Consider the following 12,461-nt stretch of genomic DNA (forward strand, 5'->3'; position numbering starts at 1 on the left):
TATATACTTTTTGGCCTCGCGAAGGAGAAAGCATCGCTCAAGCTTGGGGGAGGCTTAAATCAATGTTATATTCATGCCCCAATCATGAGCTCTCAAGAGAAATGATTATTCAAAATTTTTATATTCGGCTTTCTGATAGCAATCGCACCATGCTTGATACTTCTTGTGCTGGCTCTTTTATGATGAAGACTATTGAATTCAAATGGGATTTATTGGAAAGAATTAAACGCAACTCTAAAGATTGGGACCTCGACAAAGGTAAGGAGTCAGGTATGACACTGATACGTCTCCAACGTATCTATAATTTTTGATTGCTCCATGCTATATTATCTACTGTTTTAGACATTATTGGGCTTTATTATCCACTTTTATATTATTTTTGGGACTAACCTATTAACCGGAGGCCCAACCCAGAATTGATGTTTTTTTCCTGTTTAGGGTTTCGAAGAAAAGGAATATCAAATGGAGTCCAAATGGAATGAAACCTTCGGAAACGTGATCTTCTCATCAGATAAGATCCAGGAGACTTGGACCCTTCATCAAGAAAGCCACGAGGTGGTCATGAGGGTAGGGGGCGCCCCCCTAGGGCGCGCCCCCTACCTCGTGGGCCCCTCGAAGCTCCACCGACGTACTTCTTCCACCTATATATATCCACATACCCCCAAACGATTGGGGACGGAGTCAAAAACCTAATTCCACCGTCGCAACTTTCTGTATCCACGAGATCCCATCTTGGGGCCTGTTCCGAAGCTCCGCCGGAGGAGGCATCGATCACGGAGGGCTTCTACATCATCATCCAAGCCCCTCCGATGAAGTGTGAGTAGTTTACTTCAGACCTACGGGTCCATAGCTAGTAGCTAGATGGCTTCTTCTCTCTTTTTGGATCTCAATGTTCTCCCCCTCTCTCGTGGAGATCTATTCGATGTAATCTTCTTTTTGCGGTGTGTTTGTTGAGACCGATGAATTGTGGGTTTATGATCAAGTTTATCTATGAATAATATTTGAATCTTCTCTGAATTCTTTTATGTATGATTGGTTATCTTTGCAAGTCTCTTCGAATTATCAGTTTGGTTTGGCCTACTAGATTGGTTGTTCTTGCCATGGGAGAAGTGCTTAGCTTTGGGTTCGATCTTGCGGTGTCCTTTCCCAGTGACAGAAGGGGCAGCAAGGCACGTATTGTATCGTTGCCATCGAGGATAACAAGATGGGGTTTTTATCATATTGCATGGAACTATCCCTCTACATCATGTCATCTTGCTTAAGGCGTTACTCTATTTTTAACTTAATACTCTAGATGCATGATGGATAGCGGTCGATGAGTGGAGTAATAGTAGTAGATGTAGAATTGTTTCGGTCTACTTGTATCGGACGTGATGCCTATATACATGATCATACCTAGATATTCTCATAATTATGCTCAATTCTGTCAATTGCTCAACAGTAATTTGTTCACCCACCGTAGAATACTTATGCTCTTGAGAGAAGCCACTAGTGAAACATATGGCCCCCGGGTCTCTTTCTCATCATATCAATCTCCATCACTTTATTATTGCTTTGCTTTTACTTTTCTTTTACTTTATTTACTTTGCATCTCTATATCAAAAACACCAAAAAAATTATTTATCAGATCTCACTTTCGTAAGTGACCGTGAAGGGATTGACAACCCCTAAGCGCGTTGGTTGCATTGAGCTATTGTTTTTGTGTAGGTACGAGGGACTCGAGCGTAGCCTCCTATTGGATTGATACCTTGGTTCTCAAAAATGGAGGGAAATACTTATGCTACTTTGCTGCATCATCCCTTCCTCTTCGTGGAAATCCAATGCAGTGCTCAAGAGGTAGCAGACACCTAGGTTTGATTGTGTTAAATCTTTTATGGATACCGATGTTTTTCGTAAATTTAGCACTAAATATGGACTTGATTCTGAGATAGTAGCTTCTTTCTGTGAATCTTTTGCTACTTATGTTGATCTCCCCAAGGAGAAGTGGTTTAAATATCATCCTCCCATAGAAGTAAAAGTAGCTGCACCTATTAAAGTTGAAGAAAAGATTGTCACTTATAATGATCCTATTGTTCCTACTTCTTATTTTGAGAAACCACCTTTTCCTGTTAGGATAAAGGATCATGATAAAGATCCAACTGTGGTTCGTAAAAGCAATATTAAAACTTATACACCTCATGAGCAAATTAAAGTTGAACCTGATATTGCTATGGTTAAAGATCTCTTGTCTAATAATATTTATGGGCATGTTATTTATTTCTGTGATGAAACTGCTAGAATTGCTAAACCTTGTGCTAAAGATAAACCTAGACCTGTGGTAGCTAGGCATGCATGTTGTTTCTGTTAAAATAGGAGATCATTGTTATCATGGCTTATGTGATATGGGTGCCAGTGCTAGTGCAATACCTATTAGCCTATATAGAGAAATCATGCATGATATTGCACCTGATGAGATAGAAGATATTGATGTCACAATTAAACTTGCCAATAGAGATACTATTTCACCAATGAGAATTGTTATAGATGTTGAAGTCTTGTGTGGGAAAACTAAATATCCTGCTGATTTTCTTGTTCTTGGTTCCCCACAAGATAGCTTTTGTCCCATTATATTTGGTAGACCCTTCCTGAACACTGTTAATGCTACCATAGATTGCAAAAGGTATGTTGTTACTATCAGTTTAGATGATTTGACTCATGAATTTAATTTCTCTAAGTTTAGTAGACAACACCGTGAAGAAGAATTACCTAGTAAGGATGAAATTATTGGTCTTACTTCTAGTGCCGTACCTCCTAGTGATCCTTTAGAACAATATTTACTAGACCATGAAAATGACATGTTTATGAATGAAAGAAGGGAAATAGATGAAGTATTCTTTAAACAGGAACCTATTCTGAAAAAAAAATTACCTGTTGAAATCTTAGGGGATCCTCCTCCAGCCAAAGGTGATCCCGTGTTTGAGCTTAAACCGTTACCTGATACTCTTAAATATGCTTATCTTGATGAGAAAAAGATATATCCTGTTATTATTAGTGCTAATCTTTCAGAGCATGAGGAAGAGAGATTATTGAAAACTATGAAGAAGCACCGTGCTGCTAGTGGGTATACTCTTGATGATCTTAAGGGCATTAGTCCCACTCTATGTCAACATAAAATTAATTTGGAAGAAGATGCTAAACCAGTTCATGATCATCAACGATGGTTGAATCCTAAAATGAAAGAAGTGGTAAGAAAAGAAATACTAAAGCTTCTTGAGGCAGGTATAATTTATCATGTTGCTGATAGTCAGTGGGTAAGCCCTGTCCATTGTGTCCCTAAGAAGGGAGGTATTACTGTCGTTCCTAATGATAAAGATGAATTGATTCCTCAAAGAATTATTACATGTTATAGGATGGTAATTGATTTCCGCAAATTAAATAAGGCCACTAAAAAGGATCATTACCCCTTACCTTTTATCGATCAAATGATAGAAAGATTATCCAAACATACACATTTTTGCTTTCTAGATGGTTATTCTGGTTTCTCTCAAATACCTGTGTCAGCCAAAGATCAATCAAAGACTACTTTTACTTGCCCTTTTGGTACCTTTGCTTATAGACGTATGCATTTTGGTTTATGTAATGCACCCGCTACCTTTCAAAGATGCATGATGGCTATATTCTCTGACTTTTGTGAAAAGATTTGTGAGGTTTTCATGAACGATTTCTCTGTCTATGGATCTTCTTTTGATGATTGCTTGAGCAACCTTGATAGAGTTTTGCAGAGATGTGAAGAAACTAATCTTGTCTTGAATTGGGAAAAGTGCCACTTTATGGTTAATGAAGGTATTGTCTTGGGGCATAAAGTTTCTGAAAGAGGTATTGAAGTTGATAAAGCCAAGGTTGATGCTATTGAGAAGATGCCATGTCCCAAGGACATCAAAGGTATAAGAAGTTTCCTTGGTCACGCCGGATTTTTTTAGGAGGTTCATTAAGGACTTCTCAAAAATTTCTTGGCCTCTGACTAATTTATTACAAAAAGATATACCATTTGTCTTTGATGATGATTGTGTAGAAGCATTTGAAATACTTAAGAAAGCATTGATCTCTGCACCTATTGTTCAGCCACCTGATTGGAATTTACCCTTTGAAATTATGTGTGATGCTAGTGATTATGATGTAGGTGTTGTTCTAGGGCAAAGAGTTGATAAGGAATTAAATGTTATTCAATATACTAGTAAAACCCTAGACAATGCTCAAAGAAATTATGCTACTACTGAAAAAGAATTCTTAGCAGTTGTATTTGCTTGTGATAAGTTCAGACCTTATATTGTTGATTCTAAAGTAACTATTCACACTGATCATGCTGCTATTAAATATCTTATGGAAAAGAAAGATGCTAAAGCTAGGCTTATTAGATGGGTTCTCTTGCTACAAGAATTTGATTTACTCCCTCTGTTTCTTTTTAGTCTGCATATAAGATTTGCTCAAAGTCAAACTTTGTCAACTTTGACTAAGTTTATAGAAAAACATATAAAGATTCACAATATGAAATCAATGTTGTTAGATACATCATGAAATTAACTTTCATACCATATAACTTTAGTATTGTAGATGTTGATATTTTTTCCAACAAAGTTGGTCAAACTTTATAAAGTTTGACTTTGACCAAATCTTATATGCAGACTAAAAAGAAACGGAGGGAGTACATATTGTTGATAGAAAGGGAGCTGAGAACCCCGTTGCAGACAACTTGTCTAGGTTAGAAAATGTGCTTGATGACCCACTTCCTATTGATGATAGCTTTCCTGATGAGCAATTAAATGTTATAAATGCTTCTCATACTGCTCCATGGTATGCTGATTATGCTAATTACATTGTTGCTAAGTTTATACCACCTAGTTTCACATACCAGCAAAAGAAAAAGTTCTTCTATGATTTGAGGCATTACTTTTGGGATGACCCACATCTTTATAAAGAAGGAGTAGATGGTGTTATTAGACGTTGTGTACCTGAGCATGAACAGGAACAGATCCTACGCTTGTGTCACTCCGAAGCTTATGGAGGACACCATGCTGGAGATAGAACTGCACATAAGGTATTGCAATCTGGTTTTTATTGGCCTACTCTCTTCAAGGATGCCCGTAAGTCTGTCTTATCTTGTGATGAATATCAAAGAGTTGGTAATATTAGTAGACATCAATAAGTTCCTACGAACTATTCACTCGTTATTGAACCATTTGATGTTTGGGGCTTTGACTATATGGGACCCTTCGCTTCCTCTAATGGATATACACATATTTTAGTTGCTGTTGATTACGTTACTAAGTGGGTAGAAGCTATTCCAACTAGTAGTGCTGATCATAACACTTCTATTAAAATGCTTAAAGAAGTTATTTTTCCAAGATTTGGAGTCCCTAGATATTTAATGACTGATGGTGGTTCACATTTTATTCATGGTGCTTTCCGTAAAATGCTTGCTAAATATGATGTTAATCATAGAATTGCATCTCCTTATCATCCTCAGTCTAGTGGTCAAGTAGAATTGAGTAATAGAGAGCTCAAATTAATTTTGCAAAAGACTGTTAATAGATCTAGAAAGAATTGGTCCAAGAAACTTGATGGTGTATTATGGGCCTATAGAACTGCATATAAAAATCCTATGGGGATGTCTCCGTATAAAATGGTTTGTGAAAAAGCATGTCACTTACCTCTCGAACTAGAATACAAAGCATATTGGGCTATTAAAGAGCTCAATTATGATTTTAAACTTCCTGGTGACAAGATGTTATTTGATATTAGCTCACTCGATGAATGGAGAACCCAAGCCTACGAAAATGCCAAGTTGTTTAAAGAAAAGGTTAAAAGATGGCATGATAAAAGGATACAAAAGCGTGAGTTTAATGTAGATGATTATGTATTGCTATACAACTCTCGTTTAACATTTTTTGCAGAAAAACTTCTCTTTAAATGGGAAGGTCCTTACGTTATCGAGGAGGTCTATCGTTCCGGTGCCATAAAAATCAACAACTTCGAAGGCACAAATCCGAAGGTGGTGAACGGTTAAAGAATCAAACATTATATCTCAGGTAATCCCATAAATGTTGAAACCAATGTTATTGAAACCGTAACTCCGGAGGAATACATAAGGGACACTTTCCGAAATGTTTCAGACTCCGAAAAGCAATAGGTATGCGGTACGGTAAGTAAACCGACTCCAAAACAGTTTTCAAGGCAATATTTCTCTGTTTTGGAATATTTAGAAAAATAAAAAAATAAGAAGCAGTCCGGGAAGGACACGAGGGCTCCACGAGGGTGGAGGGCGCGCCCTACCCCCTGGGCGGGCACCTCGTGTGCTCTTCGGACTCCGTTTTCTTACACGTTGCGTATTTTGGTTGGTAAAAATTCATTATATAATCTCCCAGGGGTTTTGACTCCCGTATCACGCAAATATATCTTGTCTTTGTTTTGAGTTGTCCTGCTGCAGATAGAGCAACATGTCGTCCTAGGATTAGGAAGGAGAAAGCTATGTGGCTGATTACCTTGCAGATCCTAAGGTCTATGGGGATGTGGAGCATTGCGGTTGGACTACGGAAGAAGAAGAGGACGATGAACCCAAGGGAAAGGAGGAGACGAGCTCACCTGAAGATGAAGTCCCACTACCTCAACCTGGGGACATGCATGTGGATTTCAAAAAGTCAAGCCTACCGGATAGGGTAAAGAAACCTAAGATCGAGTTTATTCCTTTTCGCCTCTTGCAGGAAAACAAGCAGGAACTGTGCAAAAAGATACTGAGCCTGGAACAGGAGATCGAGGACCTAAGGGATCAAAATTCTATCCTCAAGCGCAAATTAAGGAAGAAACCTACGCCATCAACAAAACCTTCACATTCTTCACCAACAAAGGAGACATAATCACATGGGTATGGGCACTCCCCTTGGCAAACTGCCAAGCTTGGGGGAGTGCCCCGGTATCGTATCACCATCACTTCTACCTTTACCGTTTTTCTTAGTTCGATCCTTTTGATAATATCTTGATCTAGTAGAATAAAAGTTCTTAGTATGATCTAGTTGTGAGTTTTGCTTTATAGTTCTTCTATGTAATCGAGTCCGTGAGCTATATAATAAAGATTAGTATTCAGTCAAGGGCTTGATTATTTTGCCATGATCCTAAGTGAATAAAAGAAAAGAGAAAGAAATAAAAAGAAACAAAGAGATCATATGGATCTCATGGAGAGTAATGAGCTCACATTGAAAAAGTATGATGAATAAAAGTTGTTGAGAGTTGACAAACATAGTTTTGGTCATCGTTGCAATTAATAGGAAGTAATAAAGAAAGAGAGGTCTTCACATACAGATATACTATGTTGGACATCTTTTATGATTGTGAGCACTCATTAAAATATGACATGCTAAAGAGTTGATGTTGGACAAGGAAGACAACGTAATGGGTTATGTTTTCTTACATCTGAGATAAATTATATTGTCATGGATCATCCAACTGTTGGGGAACGTTGCAGAAAACAAAAATTTTCCTACGGTTTCACCAAGATCTATCTATGAGTTCATCTAGCAACAAGTGGTTAGGTGCATCTATGTACCTTGTAGATCGCGAGCGGAAGCGTTCAAAGAACGGGGATGAGGTAGTCGAACACGACGTGATCCAAATCACCGAAGATCTTAGCACCGAACGGACGATGCCTCCGCGTTCAACACACGTACGGAACAGCCACGTCTCCTCCTTCTTGATCCAGCAAGGGGAGAGGAGAGGTTGAGGGATATGGCACCAGCAGCAGCACGACGGCATGGTGATGATGGAGCTGCAGTACTCCGTCAGGGCTTCGCCAAGCGCTATGGAGGAGGAGGAGGTGTTGGAGAGGGAGAAGGAGGCAACCAAAGGCGTGGGAGAAAAGCCCTCCTTCCCTCACTATATATAGGAGGGCCAAGGGGGGGGCGCCGGCCCTAGGAGATCCCATCTCCTAGGGTGGGGCGGCGGCCAAGGGGGGTTTCCCTCCCCCCCAAGGCACCTAGGAGGTGCCTTCCCCTCCTAGGACTCTTTCCCCTTGTAACCCTAGGCGCATGGGCCTCTTTGGGGCTGGTGCCCTTGGCCCATGTAGGCCAAGGCACACCCCCTACAGCCCATGTGGCCCCACCCGGTGGACCCCCGGGACCCTTCCGGTGGTCCCGGTACAATACCGATAACCCCGAAACTTGTCCCGATGCCCGAAACAGGACTTCCCATATATAAATCTTTACCTCCGGACCATTCCGGAACTCCTCGTGACGTCCGGGATCTCATCCGGGACTCCGAACAACATTCGGGTTACTGCATATACATATCCCTACAACCCTAGCGTCACCGAACCTTAAGTGTGTAGACCCTACGGGTTCGGGAGATATGTAGACATGACCGAGACGACTCTCCGGTCAATAACCAACAGCGGGATCTGGATACCCATGTTGGCTCCCACATACTCCACGATGATCTCATCGGATGAACCACGATGTCGAGGATTTAAGCAACCCCGTATGCAATTCCCTTTGTCAATCGGTATGTTACTTGCCCGAGATTCGATCGTCGGTATCCCAATACCTTGTTCAATCTCGTTACCGGCAAGTCACTTTACTCGTACCGCAATGCATGATCCCGTGACCAGACACTTGGTCACTTTGAGCTCATTATGATGATGCATTACCGAGTGGGCCCAGTGATACCTCTCCGTCATATGGAGTGACAAATCCCAGTCTCGATCCGTGTCAACCCAACAGACACTTTCGGAGATACCTGTAGTGCACCTTTATAGTCACCCAGTTACGTTGTGACGTTTGGTACACCCAAAGCACTCCTACGGTATCCGGGAGTTACACGATCTCATGGTCAAAGGAAAAGATACTTGACATTGGAAAAGCTCTAGCAAACGAACTACACGATCTTTGTGCTATGCTTAGGATTGGGTCTTGTCCATCACATCATTCTCCTAATGATGTGATCCCGTTATCAATGACATCCTATGTCCATAGCTAGGAAACCATGACTATCTGTTGATCAACGAGCTAGTCAACTAGAGGCTTACTAGGGACATATTATGGTCTATGTATTCACACGTGTATTACGATTTCCGGATAATACAGTTATAGCATGAATAAAGACAATTATCATGAACAAAGAAATATAATAATAATGCTTTTATTATTGCCTCTAGGGCATATTTCCAACACCAACATGGTTGAGCTTGCCTTTCCCTCTCATGCTAGCCAAATTCATCGCACCAAGTAGAGATACTACTTGTGCTTCCAAATACCCTTAAACCAGTTTTGCCATGAGAGTCCACCATACCTACCTATGGATTGAGTAAGATCCTCAAAGTAAGTTTTCATTGGTGCAAAGCAATAAAAAATTGCTCTCTAAATATGTATGACTTATTAGTGTGGGAGAAAATAAACTTTATACGATCGTGTGATATGGAAGAAATAAAAGCGACAGACTGCATAATGAAGGTCCATATCACAAGTGGCAATATAAAGTGACATTCTTTCGCACTAAGATTTTGTGCATCAAACCATAAAAGCGCATGACAACCTCTGCTTCCCTCTACGAAGGGCCTATCTTTTACTTTTATCTCCTACCTTGCATAAGAGTCATGGTGATCTTCACCCTTCCTTTTTACATTTTATCCTTTGGCAAGCACAGTATGTTGGAAAGATCCTGGTATATATGGCTAATTGGATGTGAGTTTTCATGAACTATTATTGTTGACATTACCCTAGAGGTAAAACGTTGGGAGGCAAAACTATAAGCCCCTATCTTTCTCTATATCCGATTAAAACTCCATACCCATAAGTATTGCGTGAGTGTCAACAATTGTGAAAGACTATATGATAGTTGAGTATGTGGACTTGCTGAAAAGCTCTTATATGTTGACTCTTTCCTATGTTATGATAAATTGCAATTGCTCCAGTGACTGAGATTATAGTTTGTTAGTTTTCAATGAAGTTTACGATTCATACTTGAAATTATGATTGAATTATTACTCTGGCATAAGAAATTATATGACAAGAATTATATAAGTTGTTGTTCTAAGAATGATCATGATGCCCTCATGTCCGTATTTTATTTTTATCGACACCTCTATCTCTAAACATGTGGACATATTTTTCGATTCGGCTTTCGCTTGAGGACAAGCGAGGTCTAAGCTTGGGGGAGTTGATACGTCCACTTTGTATCATGCTTTTATATCGTTATTTATTGCATTATGGGCTGTTATTACACATTATGTCATAATACTTATGCCTATTCTCTCTTATTTTACAAGGTTTCCATAAAGAGGGAGAATGCCGGCAGCTGGGATTCTGGGCTGGAAAAGGAGTAAATATTAGAGACCTATTCCGCACAGCTCGAAAAGTCCGGAAACTTCACAGAAGATGTTTTCCGAATATATAAAAAATACTGAGAGAAAAAATTCACCAGGGGGGCCACACCCAGCCCACGAGGGTGGGGTGCGCGCCCCCTACCTCGTGGGCCGCTTGGTGGCCCTCTGGTGGCCATCTTCTGCTATATGAAGTCTTTCGATGGGAAAAAATAACAAGCCATCTTCTCGGACGAAACTCCGCCGCCACGAGGCGGAACCAATCTAGGGCTCTGGCGGAGCTGTTCTGCCAGGGAAACTTCCCTCCCAGAGGGGGAAATCATCGCCATCGTCATCACCAACGCTCCTCTCATCGGAAGAGGGCAATCTCCATCAACATCTTCATCAGCACCAACGCTCGTCTCAAAACCCTAATTCATCTCTTGTATCCAATTCTCGTCTCCAAGTCCGGGATTGGTGCTAGTAGGTTGCTAGTAGTGTTAATTACTCCTTGTAGTTGATGCTAGGTGATTTATTTGGTGAAAGATCATATGTTCATATCCTATATGCATATTAATACCCCTCTGATTATGAACATGTTTATGCTTTGTGAGTAGTTACGTTTGTTCCTGAGGACATGGGAGAAGTCTTGCTATTAGTAGTCATGTGAATTTGGTATTCGTTCGATATTTTGATGAGATGTATGTTGTCTCTCCTCTAGTGGTGTTATGTGAACGTCGACTACATGACACTTCACCATTATTTGGGCCTAGAAGAAGGCATTGGGAAGTAATAAGTAGATGATGGGTTGCTAAAGTAACAAAAGCTTAAACCCTAGTTTATGCGTTGCTTCGTAAGGGGCCGATTTAGATCCATATGTTTCATGCTATGGTTAGGTTTACCTTAATGTTTTTGTTGTAGTTGTGGATGCTTGCAATAGAGATTAATCATAAGTGGGATGCTTGTCCAAGTAAGTACAGTACCCAAGCACCGGTCCACCCACATACCAGCTTATCAAAGTACCGAATGCGAATCTTATGAACGTGATGAAAACTAGCTTGACGATATTCCCATGTGTCCTCGAGAGCGCTTTTCTCTATATAAGAGTTTGTATAGGCTTGTCCTTTGCTCCAAAAAGGATTGGGCCACCTTGCTGCACTCTATTTACTTTTGTTACTTATTGCTCGTTACAAATTATCCTATCACAAAACTATCTGTTAGCACTTATTTTAGTACTTGTAGAGAATACCTTCCTGGAAACCGCCTATCATTTCCTTCTGCTCCTCGTTGGGTTCGACACTCTTACTTATCGAAAGGACTACGATAAATCCCCTATACTTGTGGGTCATCATACTACTGATATGTATTTATGCTAAACCTTAGTGTGCCCTTCTTTGCCGTGACGGGGCACAATTCGGATGTTGTTGGGCCGTGATGACAACATATATGTGGACACGTTAATTATGTCTCCCGTTCCAACGTAAGGGCATATGTGCTATAATAAAAAAAAATCATTTGTAAGTAAATGTATTAGTTTCTCTAGCCACAAGCATAATAATGCTTTTGTTTCTTCTTCTAGGCAATCAAGGTCAGACATATATCATCATGTATTATCCAGATGGGATTTGCCTAGGCCTCGTTATGTAGCAGTACTGTATCAGTAGGTTGTGTTACTGGTTTGGGTCTCTCTGTTTGTGACCTAGGGCCATTTTTTTTCTTTTTTGTTTTATTGTTTAACTAGCAGTTTTAAGTTGTGTGTTTTTATTTAGTAATTTGTGTAAATGACAATATTGTATGCAGTCAAGGTCTATTGTTGTATGTTGCCCTTTCAAGAAAATTTGTTTTTGTCGTTTAGTGTTCTGATATTTTAGTGTCCATTTTTAAATAATCAACAAGTATTTCAGGCGAAATATTTTATTTCAGTAACCATCTTTACTGTTATTTTAAGTTATTTTTTTAGAAACAATGTCTCCCTAAACTCTAGCTCGAACGAGAGGAGAGAGGGGAATTCTGAGAGGAAGAACACACAGAGACACTGAAGTTTTTGTGCTGCGCTCAACACCTGCAGCTTTTCTGTTTTTGCTCTTCTTATTCATCAAGAGTACACCAACGTGCCCGAGCAACGTGCTCCACTACTGAC

The sequence above is a fragment of the Triticum urartu genome, chromosome 5 (genome assembly GCF_003073215.2).
Source record: "Triticum urartu cultivar G1812 chromosome 5, Tu2.1, whole genome shotgun sequence".
NCBI classification, from domain to species: domain Eukaryota; kingdom Viridiplantae; phylum Streptophyta; class Magnoliopsida; order Poales; family Poaceae; genus Triticum; species Triticum urartu.